Below are 12,625 nucleotides of genomic sequence, written 5' to 3' on the forward strand. Positions count from 1 at the left end.
CACCTGCAATTTTCTTTCGTACATTCAAATGATTACAGTAAACAAAAACACAATATTCCTGCATAAACAAATTAACAAAAAAATTATGGGATATTTTATAAGAGTAGCAAAAGATAAATTTAACTAAAGGAGAGCAAAATTTTTATTTAAGAGAAATAATTCAGTTATAAAACAACAAAAATTTAGAAGATTCATATTTTAAGAAACAAAAACAGATACAGAAGCATCAGAAGTAAAATTGTAACATCTCAATATTGTGCATTCATGACATTTAGACACATGCATTACACAATATTAATTAGAGAATTTAGAAATAATTTTACATCTTACATGTCATTCACCCCATGATAGATTCAAATAGATAGTAAAATTGGGATAACATGTAAATGTAGAAAATAAAGGTAAATGTGTCTTCAAAGCACATAAATTAGATGATTAGTTAATAAATACACAATTAGAATAATAATTGATTAAATATAGTCTTAGTGAACACTAATAATAAGCGTAACAGTGAAAGGGGATGCGGTTGGAAATACAAAAATTGGTTTGGGCAAATTCGTAAAAAGGTAACCTAGATGGATAAACATGAAAATATATATAAAAAAAAGGGGAATAAGGTTCAGATTTCTCCAGAACCCTTTAGATTAAGAACTCTTTCAAAAAAAAAAGAGAAAATGGAAGAGAAGAAGGAGGATAAGAAGAAGGTATGTTGTTCAATTGTTTTGTAAAATCAATTTCGTGTCTTTAGAGTCCGATTTTGAGAAGCTTAAAGAAGAGAAATTTGTAAGTTTATATCTTAGTTGAATTCCAAAATTCATTTCATGCTATTTGGGTAAGTATACTAGGAGATATGGTAGTATCAATCAGACTAGGTCTAATCTGAAATCTGTACTTGATTTGTTTCTTTTTGTATAGTTTGGGACATCTTAGGTTCCGAATTTGAGGAAGGTATAAAAATGAAAATTGATCCTTTATGTATTGAGTAAGGCCTGTAAAGTTTGGGTAGTATTGAATAAGTTAGTGAGAAACTCACTAAGGAAGTGTAGGTGTGCTATGTTGCATAGATGCTGAAATAGGGTCAGGTTGTAAATTTTACTGTAAATTATTTAGAGCTCATAAAATTCTGATATTTGGATATGTTATACCTCTGTATGTCTAGTTTTCGTACCAAAAAGAATCAGAGCAATAGAAGTTATACGTTTTAAGTTATGAGTAAATTAGCAAAACTGGTACATGCGAGTTGATGCTGAGATAGGACTTCAAAAGAAATTTTGCCATAAATCGGGTGGCTCTGGAAAAATTATAAAATTTTAATATGATCTTCATATATGAGTCAGGAGTACAAAAAAACAAGAATTAGGTCAGTTGGTTTAGTATAGAGAGAGTTACAAGGTTTTTGGTATTGGCGGGTTATTGAGAAATATTATTTGATATTGAAGTTTATGGAATAAAAGAATAATAAGAAAATGAAATTTGGTAAATAAAGAATGATGTCTCTTTAATCATATGTTAAACTATACTTATAGGTACTCAAAACTTTGAAGATATTCCAGAGGAAGATACAAGTCGTCGTCAAGGAAGCTAGCGGCTTAGTTGTGAGTATAAACATGATATGAATATTTTAGCTTCTGAAGTTGTGTTTGAAATGTTGATATGAATTGATACTTTGTGATATTGTGAGTTGTTTTGCTATGTTTGATGTGAATTGATACTTGATTGAATTACTTATGATGGAATGACTTAAATGCAAAGTATGTGTACATGCTGCATAAAACGTAAATGGCGTTGTGGCATACCAGTCTAGACACTTATGACTACTTGATTATATGGACTACTTGGACCTATATGGTCAGATATACGGACTACTTGGACCTATATGGTCAAATATATGGACTACTTGGACCTATATGGTCATTTATATGGACTACTTGATTACATGGACCGAAAGGTCGAATTATGAAATTACAAGGCTGTACAGCAATACATGTGTTACCGTTTACCTGCTACTTGATCCCAGGAAGTGTCTAGCTGGTGGTGTCACAACAAAATTAATAAAAGGCTTATCATTTACATATGCATGAATTTGTACGTATGTATATGTATGTGATTTGTAATTCATTGATTGTTTATATTCACCGAGTGGCGACTCATATAAATCGCTAAATTTTTCAGTTGGTTGATGAAGTAGATGAACAAAAGTTTCTAGAGGGTTCAGATATTGTAGATAGCATGGATGAAAGGTCGGTTGGCTGTGTTCCATCTCACGCTCTCTCCTCTCATTCCCAGCATGTAGAATATTTGAAGTGTGGGTTAAATATAAACATATTCTGTAATATATATAATCATAAATACAGTTTGTAATATAAATGGTTATATATATGTATGTGTTTATGTATGCTTGTAAAAAAATATCAGGCTTTGAATGACTATGAGATGTAGAATAAATATTGTCTGATATGTGTTAAAAATAACTTATATTACTTATATGGCTAGGGTGTTACAAAAATCATCACAGTAATTTGAGAGACAAAATCTAACTAAACTTGTTGTTTTGAATACTGAATTACTTCTTATACTAAGGCAGTATCACATTTGATTTGAGAAGGGAGTTCACCTCTACCTTCCAACCTTGCTTTGTTTATATGTGGAATTTTATAACTTTGGGAACCTCTTGCCTTCATGATTTCTGTCATGCATAACTGCAAGGTCAAAAATATATAATCTGATTTCATAGCAGGAAAAGATTCGAATGACTTCACTACAACACTAATTAGCTCATCAACAGTCTTTGGCGCCTCTTTATATTGCAATGACTAAATAACAGCGAAAAAATCAAGATCTAAGACATTCAAATCAGCCGAATTTGCAGGTTGACTACTTAAACGGATGTCAAAATCACTTTCTGTTGCTGCTCGGTGAAAATCGATATCATCATTAGTAATGTGTGTTTTGCATTATCTTGTTTAATAAAAATTGGATTATTCGACTCCTCCCTAGGCCATTTTTCCTTGATGGCAAGTAGTACCTTTTCAATCATATATGACTTTATAACTTGTCTATTAACTGAGGTTAGCGGCTTTGTTTCTATGGTCCCAACAACCATGTTAATGCTATTCCTTTTAGTAGGCTCTTGAGTGAGATAAGGGAACACACCAATTTTTCCATAGAAAATCTCATTTCTTTTCGCATCAAACCTTGGTCGGGCTAAAGCAACCAAAACATAACCTTTTCGATGAAGTTTTTACTCTTACATGTGCGCAACAGTTCTTCTTCAATGGGAAGCAAGTAATAATTTTCTGACTTTTTGGTCATAAAAAAACCATTTTTCATCTATATGAACCATATTATACATACCTTTGAATGTTGGTTCATGTGGTATGGTACTTGCATCAAGCATCGGCAAATAGAATTGTAATCTTGATCTTTTGTTTTCTTCTTTAAGAAAAGGCTTTATAGTATTTGAATGACATCATATCTCTCCGGACTGTAGACGCCTAGTTAATGTAGTTGTGCTTATATTTGTAGCCAAAGATAAAGATCGAAGAGTTGTTCATCTATGAAAAGGAACATTTTGAATTTGATCAAAATCAATTTCTACTCTCTTGCGACCATAATTTTTTGTCTTTATGTGCGAGTTATCAACATTCGCATCACAATCTTTTGCTTGTTTCCAAATACATTAAACAATGCGCATTAATATAGAAAATGATGATGCAACCATTGTTGTTACTTGTCTGCTCAGTTTTCCATCAACACTCTTTTGCAGTAACATCTCATAAATAGCTTGACGTTTTTCATTACTCAACATTGCTTTTGTTCTTCTAAACGTTGATAGTGTTTCCACATTTTCACTACCTTCATTGACATCTATTAAACCAAAAAAAACATAATATAATTATGCTAAAGCATCTATGAAATTGGTATCTCAACATTAATATGTACAAATAAAACATCAATATGTTAATGAATAAAAAATTAAAATGCTACAGGCCTCACACATGGTTCTTTACCTATTAAAATTTCTGAAAGATGAAAGAATTAGGATTTGTCATGAAAAATTGGAAGAGGACAAAACATATGTTGAAAAAAAAGCTAAGGCAAGTTCATCTAGTTGGTTTGTTGTTGTTAGTCAATTAAGTTCCACAATATCTCTTAATTGACACTTGAATTAGATCTAAAAAGCCAGAACCGTATGTGCAATGGAATTAAAGAAATTCAAACTCATAGTTACAGCTAGAAATATTTGTCTCGTTGTGTATTAAGGAATCTTTAATTTATGTAACTAAATGACTAATAATTCCTCGCCTTCTTGAGACCCAATTATGAGAAAGAAACTATTCCAATGTTAGATTCAGCAGACATCTTTCTTACATCATACCACTCATAACTTAATTACATTAAACATTACATACAAAAACTAGCAGCATTAATTTCATAACTTTCTATTAATTTCCACTATATCTCTTAATCAACTTAGTGCAGCAAATAATCAACTACTCCTATTATAAAGTTAGCAGTCCAGGTTAAAAGCATGAACTGATACCTCTCCATCTTTTTTTTCTTTTTTTGATTCAATAATCCAAAAAATAGTTCCATTCAAACCAAAACTCATTACAAGAATTAATTGAAAATAAGATAAACAGTGAAATCATTAAAATACCATAATTCAAATATAGTTCTCATTAGAGTCCCAAAGAATTATTAGTTCAGAACAATAACCCAAAAGAATTATTAATGCAAAATAACAATCCAATAGAATTAAAAGTTCCATTTATGGATGACAATAACCAAAAGAACTACCAATTCTAAACAATAATAGAAGAGAATTTACATTTCAATTTTAGAATGAATATAACATACCGAACTCCAAAGTTGCTTCTAATTGAACCTGAGTTGAATCACAATTTCTTCCATTGCTTAAATCCGATAATGGAGAGTTTGGACTGATGTTGAGGTCTGGAAAACTGAAATTAGAGTTTGCTTGAGGTTGCCCATCATCATTGTATTGCACATTTAAATCAATTTCTAAGAGAGGCAATCTTCTAGCCATATTTTAAGAAGGAATATTGAACATGAATTAGTAAGAATTTGTATGGAAGATTACAGAAAAAGAGATGTTTGTAGGGAAAGATAGTATCCAACTGTTTAGCTTCCCAAGTCTTCATGCGTAATACAAGTAGATGAAGATGAAAAGGCAATTAGTAAGGGTAAGAATGTAATCTGGATCAAGTATTAAAGTCCACTACGCCAAAACCCCGTTCAGACGACGGTTAGAAACCGTCGTCCCGCGAGATATAAATCTGTCACAGGGCTCGCTGCCGTCTATTGCACCTTCAGACGATGGTTAGGTTCTGTCATTTGAAGATACTATACATGACATCAGCCTAGTTTTGTACTGTCATATGAACATTGTTACGATGCATCTTTTTATTTATTAATGTCACTTTTAATGTCATCGCATGACATACTAATAATTAAAAATGTCAAGTCGCTATATGGGAAATTGGCATATTGGTATTCGCGGTGACAATTTTTATAATAATTTCTGTCGTAGTAACTTGTATCAGATGGCATAGGTCTTAATCAATCATGTCAAGAGATTTATTTTAGATGACAGATTCTTTTAATTTAATGTCTTTTTATTGTTGTTTAGATGATATTTTTTTAAACGTAAATGTCACTCCTTGCCTTCTTCTTCGAATGATTCTGGAAATGAACAATAATTTATCAAATGAACAAGAATTTCTGTATATCAATGATTTTAATTTTATTGGAGACTAATGCTCATAATCTGTTTACATTTGAACTACACAAATTTCTGAATGTAGTAAGGTAAAAAAAATAAGCAATTAATGTACATCTCCAAATCTGTCAATATGTAGTCAGAGGCGTGGTGGTGTTGATTGGAAAGCCAAATCCAACTTGAATTGAAGCATATCTAAGTCATCATCTCCTAGAATCCCCAAAGTCTTGATATCTGCAAAACCAATGGATGATGCTCATTAATTACGTACCGTATACAGATAGACCTAATTAATCTCCTTTTACCCTTTCTCCATTATGAGACCATTCACTTACCCACCCACATTATAAATAGGAAGCGTTTACCAATTCTCAATAGTCACCCATGGAAACCTAACACTATACTTACAGTTTGTTATTTCGAGCATGGATAGACTTGTAAGGAACCTATATCGTAATGTTGAGTTTCAGATTGACCAACTCCGATATGAGGCACCCAGGTGGCTTGTCAATATATATGTTCCTGACCGGCGGTAATGGATTGCCGTGATGAATGGCCCTCCAAACACCCCTTATGAAGGAGGTGTATTCATAGTCGACATGGAATTCCCTGTCGATTTCCCCTCCACACCTCCAGTTGTAAGAACATGCATAAACTTGTTAACACACATAAATCAGTTCATATCTTTGTAAATACACTCATGATATTACTATTGTTCGCATGTCATATTCAGGACCAAAATTTACCATCCTAATATCGGACCATTGGGGCATGTTTCTATGCCCCAGCTACTTGATCGCCCTGCCTATAGTATTGCCATGGTAAGATGTAAATCTATGTATTTTTTACCCGTAAATTTATCTATTCATGTTTGGGGTCTAGTTTATCTACTCATGTTTGGGGTCTAATTTAATTTATCTATACATTTTATAGCTGTTGTGGAATATTTATGGACTGCTGGTAGAGCCCTTCATTGAGGGGCCATTTCCTGGCCAAGTGCGAATTGTTGAACGATACATCAGCAACAGGGCAGGTTATGTAGCAACTGCCAGGAGATGGACTGAAGAGCATGCAATGGATATATGATGTGCAAATAGCAAGCAAGGGGGGCATTATGATGTGACGTGCGAATAGCGTACAAGGGGGGCGTGATGTGCGAATAGTAAGGAAATTTGGATGCTGGGCAACCATTGAGTTAGATTGTGTGGACTACTGGATGGGCATAGAGCCAATCTTGAAGAACAGAATGATTACTGATTACAAATGTACTTGGTAATCAATCTGATCTTCAATGTTGGCTCCATGCCCCTCCAGTATTCGACATCATTTAACTCTAATGGTTCCCCATCATCCCGATATCCTTGTTTACCATCTGCACATTCTTGAAGAAATGAGATTTGGATGTCAAAGAAACACTGAGCTGGATGGTGTGGACTACTGGATGGGCATAGAGCCATTCTTGAAGAACAGAATGATTACTGATTACAAATGTACTTGGTAATCAATCTGATCTTCAATATTGGCTCCATGCCCCTCCAGTACTCCACTCCATCCATCCAGCTCCAGTGTTTCTTTAGCATCGAAATCTCCTTTCTATTCGCGCATCATGCCCCCCCTTGTACGCTATTCGCACGTCACATCATAATGCCCCTCTTGCACGCTATCCTTTTTTGATAGGTAATACAAAGTAGACAAATTATTCAAGTAGACATATATATGTATATTCAAGTGGATCATAACATGCTATAACAAAGTAGTCAACTTATTCGTTTATGTCTATTAAATTGAATCAGTTCTACTTCCTAACACATAACATGCTAAATTGATATGAAACATATGTCTATCCCTGAATCAGTTACTTCATAAACAGAACATAAAACAAGCCAACATGCTTCATACATAGACACATAACACATAACATGCTAAATTGACATAAAACATATGTCTCATCAGCATAACTCATGTTAAAATAGAAAAGAATCAGGCAAGTTCATCATTTTCAGCTTTAAGAGTATGCATGATCAGCTACCTTCCTAAACATAATATCAAGTTCATAACTTATGCTGATAGCATCGAAAACCCATCAACATCCTAAATGGTTTCAATCAGATAACAAGCCAAGTGAAAGGTATATTGTAAACTTATCTCATCACCATCCTGAATGGTTTCATAACATTTTCAGCTTTAAGAGTATGCCTAACATGTTATAACAAATAGACAACTTATTCGTGCATGTCTAAAACTTGTTCTCATAGCATCATAAAGCCACCACTATGTACCTGCCACTTGGATTGTACAATTCATGATGAAATTAGCATGGTGATGAAGTGTATGATACTGTCACCACAAGCTTAGTCATAAACTTGTGTTGTTAGAATCATACAACTTCATCACCATGTTAAACACTTTTCCATAAGCATAACAAGCCAAGTGACATGATACATAGTAATGGAGATTTAGGAGTATGCCCAACATGCTATAACAAGTAGACAACTTATTCAAGCAGACATGTATATTCAAGTGAACATGCTATAACAAGAATACAACTTATTCCTTACTTATCATCATAGGTCATGTTCAAATAAAAAAGAGAATGGTGATATCTTATCATTTGCAAGCCATATCAATACATGCAATTAGCCTAAATTTACCCTTTAATACATGCTTCATACATGCTCAATGACCCTTTTACAATGTTCCTCTCATACTTGATGCATGATTAATAAGCTACATGCCCAAATGAACAATCGTACACATACTCATACAGAACCTCAAACATAAACATCAACAGAACATCAAACATAAACATGTTTCATACACATACACATACACATACTCAATCACTTCTATCAGTATAACTCATAGGTGTAAGAGTATTGCCAATCATAGTGAACATTCAAAGCTTTAGAGTATGCCTAATCAGCCAAATGCTTAATGATCATTCATACATAAACTCCATGAGTCCTAACTTCCTAAACAGTTATATCTAATCAATCAGTTCATACCAATCATTTCATCATCACCCACAACATCATACATATATGTAATCGTTCAGTTCAAACCCACATAACAATATATATGTATATACTCAAAATCAGGCTAGTTTCCTAAATCAATGAGTTCTATGTTCATATATATACACATACTCATTCAGATAACAATCCAAGTGGAAGATATATTGCAAACCTATCTCAGCAGCACCACCCACAACAACATCATACATGCAACCAATCAGTTCAAACCAACATAACAACAATATATACTCAATAAGTTAAAGAAATCTTCCCATATGCTAAACGTAAGAACTGATTGACAATCTCTTCAGTCAGCCTTCGCATGTAGCATTCTTACTATCCCTGCAAATATTATGTTCAAATAAAAAGAAATCAGAACATCTTCAGCAACCGACACTGTATTGCCCTAGGTTAAAAAAGATAATGACCCAAGAATTTCAGTGGTGAATCTAACAATGAATACAATAAAATCAGTATCTAAGCGAGAGATCTAACCCTTTAAATCATAGCTCTGAAAATCAATAGATCCTTATTCCAGCTGCTGAAATCGACATACACAAAAGTAAATCGGATGAGGAAAAGAGAGAGTAAGGAACAATGAAAATCAATAGATACTTACCAGTACCGTGTTTATAGCTCACCTAGTGATTGCATGTTCAAATCAGCCATGGAGATAGAGAGGGATGAGAGGGATGAAGCTCTTGCGTAACCTAAACTGGGGTTTGAGATTAGAGAGAGGATTTATATATCAGCTGAAATTTCAGTCAAACAAGAGCGCCTAAAATTTGGGGATTGGCCGCGTAAGTGAAATTTCATTTGCTGCTTTTTTGTTTTCGACAAACAATGACATTCATTTATTAGAAGTGTCATCTGTTGAGTAAGTGAACGCGTGTTTTCTTTGGATGACAGGATTATGTAATCGTAATGTCATCTGAGAATCGAGTGCATTTTTTATTTCGCTTTCAGATGACATACAGTTAAAATACTATCACGAAAAATATTCAGACGACACGAAAACAAATGTCTGTCATGTATCTTGTGTCATGTGAAAGGGAAAATTGCATAGTGGTCATTCTTAATTCATGTGCCAAAGTCTAAAACGACATGTAAATAGGAACAGAGGGAGTATAAGTATAACTTGTCAAGTGTGATTCAATTTATCACTGACATAAACTCTAACTCATGGTCGATTCGGAGATTATGGAGGTTTATGGGCGAAGTAGAAAATGAGGGGTCTAATAAATAAGTACAAGCAAAAAACAAAGTAAGAAAATCAATTATGTAAAAGCAAAAGGACAAAGTATAAAAAATAATTGTGATTTGCTCGATTTGCAAATGTAGTCACGTGGTTTAAAAACTTACAAATAGGGGTTTGTGGTTGTTAAGCTTTCAGTTGAAGCATTTGTAAGTCAATTTTTCGGTCAAACCATATTTGTGGTTTAGTAAATTTGCAAAATCAGACCTTATATATGAAGTAATTTGCAAAGTCGGACTTTTTAATTACTCAAAATCATTCTATTTTAGAGTAAATAGTCATGAATTTTTTTTTATACTGAGTGTCTGAGTTTGCAAACTGCAGAAAGCATATACCCCTATTTGAGAACTTTAAAACTACAAGACTATCTTTACAAATCACCAAACCACATGATTTAAGTTTTTACCTTTTCCAAAGAAAAATTGCTTGAAAATTACGTTTTTCTTTATTACGCTTAACAAGGGATCTAATAAAAACATTCAATCTTATATGAAAAAAATACTTTATTTCACTTTAAGTATCCAGTTACTGGTACAAAACATTGTCTACAAGCAATTCTAAATCCAAAATTATTGTATATCAATATACTTTAAAAGTAACATATATGTACTTTTTTTATATGTAAAAATGTTACTTTTGGGTCATTATCTCATTTGGATCGTGGATGTGTTGTTTAGACCTTTAAATTCTTATTGTTGCATCTTTTGAAATTTAATTTCTATATTTTTTTATAAAAATATTACTTTTGGGCCTCTCTATCTGATAACTGGTAATGAACTCTCGATCGGATTTCTTCCCTGCGGGGGGCGCCGTTGGGATCGGCGGGGGGAAACTCCGATGCCAAAGTCAGTATATAGTGATAGGAATAAACTGTAATGACAACGTAAGGTTTAGGAGAGCGTGAATGTATACCTCAATAGCTTGGGATGTAAGCTATTTATAGTCGTATAGTTGTAACCCTCGGTAACTAGAAAGTCTCCATTAATGCCTCATTAATGGCGGTTACTGATCTTATTCAAGTATGATCGTTAGCTCATTAATGGTTCATTAGTGCCTTTATCGGGAGTCGGCTCAACCGTTCATGGGGCGGATCGAGGTAGGATGGCGGGTCTCCCATAGGTTTGACTATGGATAGCGTGTAGAGGAATCCCTGTGATCCGCCACTTTGTTAGCTTGCTTGATACGCCATAGCTTTCCCGATTACTTAGATACGCGGTCGTTTTGGTTAATATCCCTTTCAGTCCCGTGGATAATATCTCGATGTTATCACTATCCCTTGGGCAGGCGCCCTCCTACACAGACCCGTGAACGTCCATACTCTAAGTAGACATTTTATATATTTTTTTGGCAATTTTTTCATAGTTGTTTTAATAAAACAGTAGACATTTTAGACATTTTTTGTGTGATTAATTTGTGTTTAGTAGACTTAAATATTAATATTTTAGTAGGTTGTTTGTAACTAAGTTAATAACAGAATAAATATTTTAGATATAATTGGTGTTTGAAATGTCAAAATAACAAGTCAAAGTAAACGTTGTTGTTTAAATTGTATGTTAGGTAAGGATAAAACCAATCTTGTTCAAGGTTAAAATTGTACTATTTCATATGTTATTGGTAAATATGCACTTTATAAAAAAAATAGGAGCAAATTTGGATCTCATCCCAGTAAACAATAAATATTTTATATTAAAATATTAATTTGGTCCTACAAATTGAAAGTGACGTCAATTACAAAGTAATTACAAGATAAAATGTTTGAAAGTAGAATTGAAATTATATTGATGTGGCAATATGGACCCATATCGTGTAATTGCGGGATGAAGATACTCTTAATTAGAACAACTAAGTTGAGCACACGGCAAAATCTAAACACACTCTTTGAAGTCCATGACATAATAGAAATCTTAAGGTTTGGAGCAATGCTCATTTTTTTGCCTTTATTATTCTTGTTTTGTGTTGTCTTCTATTTCAGATTGAAAAGTTGCACATGTGACCTCAACTTCTTCGTGAACTCCGCCTCATCAAGTTAATTAAGTCTTCTCTTACTTTTCCCTTCGATAGATTGGATCAAATTCAACTTTGATGATGCTTGTCTTTGGTCTTTTATCTTTGAGGGAGTTGGATATGTGATTCGTAAATCGTAATTCGAATGGTCAATTCTAGAAGGCGAGATCTTCTTCCCGCGCCATGCTGTTGGGATGCTTTTACTAGTGAAGTCTTTAGCTTTAAATATGCTCTTAATTTCTTAAAGAACTTTCCATTTGACAGGATTGTGTTCAAATAAAACCGCTAACTTCATGTGAATGTTATCCAAGGTAATACTATTCTTAAGTCTTATGCAGAGAGTTTTCTTGAAGATTGTAAGATGTTGCTAAATATTTTAAGTTTATATTTGTTTCTTTTGTTAGTAAACCAACAAACCATGTTACCTATTTGTTAGTGCGGGCAATAGACTCTCATTATAATAAGTTAAAATGGAATAATATTGGTGTTTAGTTTTGATGTGCTCGTTGGAATTCATTATAATCTGACTTAATATGTTTTAAATGGTTTATAAATAAATTTTGAAGAATATTATAAATTAAGATTGATTTTAATAATTACGATTCTCAA

At 33.2% G+C, this 12,625-nt stretch overlaps 1 long non-coding RNA gene across 1 annotated transcript; it reads left to right on the forward strand.

Moving 5' to 3' along the window:
* The first annotated feature begins 638 nt into the window (after positions 1–638).
* Positions 639–2,557, forward strand: LOC136228965 (uncharacterized). Its single transcript, XR_010688935.1, has 3 exons — positions 639–704; positions 1,527–1,595; positions 2,173–2,557. It is a non-coding gene; the product is annotated as an uncharacterized lncRNA (long non-coding RNA).
* The last annotated feature ends 10,068 nt before the right edge of the window (positions 2,558–12,625 follow it).

This window comes from Euphorbia lathyris, chromosome 5, assembly GCF_963576675.1.
Source record: "Euphorbia lathyris chromosome 5, ddEupLath1.1, whole genome shotgun sequence".
NCBI lineage: Eukaryota > Viridiplantae > Streptophyta > Magnoliopsida > Malpighiales > Euphorbiaceae > Euphorbia > Euphorbia lathyris.